The following is a 377-nucleotide window of genomic DNA, read 5'->3' on the forward strand; positions in this document are numbered from 1 at the left end:
TACCGTATGTATCTGAACTAACATTCATCTTTTACAACTTATTCAACAGCACTAACTTCTACACAAGGTAATGCATAAAACATTAATGAAATATGTCAGTCACTTATCGTCTTTGGCTATAATAGTGATCAATCGTCCCATCTCTGACTATGACTGTCTCTTCTTCAGTCGCAGTGATCTCTGTGTCTGCCGCTGCATTCGCTGTTGTCCTTCTTGCTGTCCTCTGGCTGATCTGGAGAAAAAGAGCTGGTGACTTTCTGATTCACTCCAATTAAAAACAGTTCAGATCTCACTGTAATGATCAGCAAACAAGCACATCATGTTCAGAGCGTATGAATCATAGAAACACGTGGATTATGAGATTCTCAAACAGAAGT

General features: G+C 39.3%; 1 long non-coding RNA gene across 1 annotated transcript in view; it reads left to right on the plus strand.

Moving 5' to 3' along the window:
* Positions 1-246, plus strand: part of LOC107575295 (uncharacterized) — a 2,239-nt gene extending 1,993 nt beyond the window's left edge. The window contains exons 2-3 of the long non-coding RNA XR_001607840.1: positions 50-67; positions 169-246. This is a non-coding gene — a long non-coding RNA (uncharacterized lncRNA). The remainder of the gene's footprint in view (positions 1-49; positions 68-168) is intronic.
* Positions 247-377: the final 131 nt, after the last annotated feature.

The sequence above is a fragment of the Sinocyclocheilus grahami genome, unplaced genomic scaffold (genome assembly GCF_001515645.1).
Source record: "Sinocyclocheilus grahami isolate Dianchi unplaced genomic scaffold, SAMN03320097.WGS_v1.1 scaffold2555.1, whole genome shotgun sequence".
Classification (NCBI taxonomy): Eukaryota; Metazoa; Chordata; class Actinopteri; order Cypriniformes; family Cyprinidae; genus Sinocyclocheilus; species Sinocyclocheilus grahami.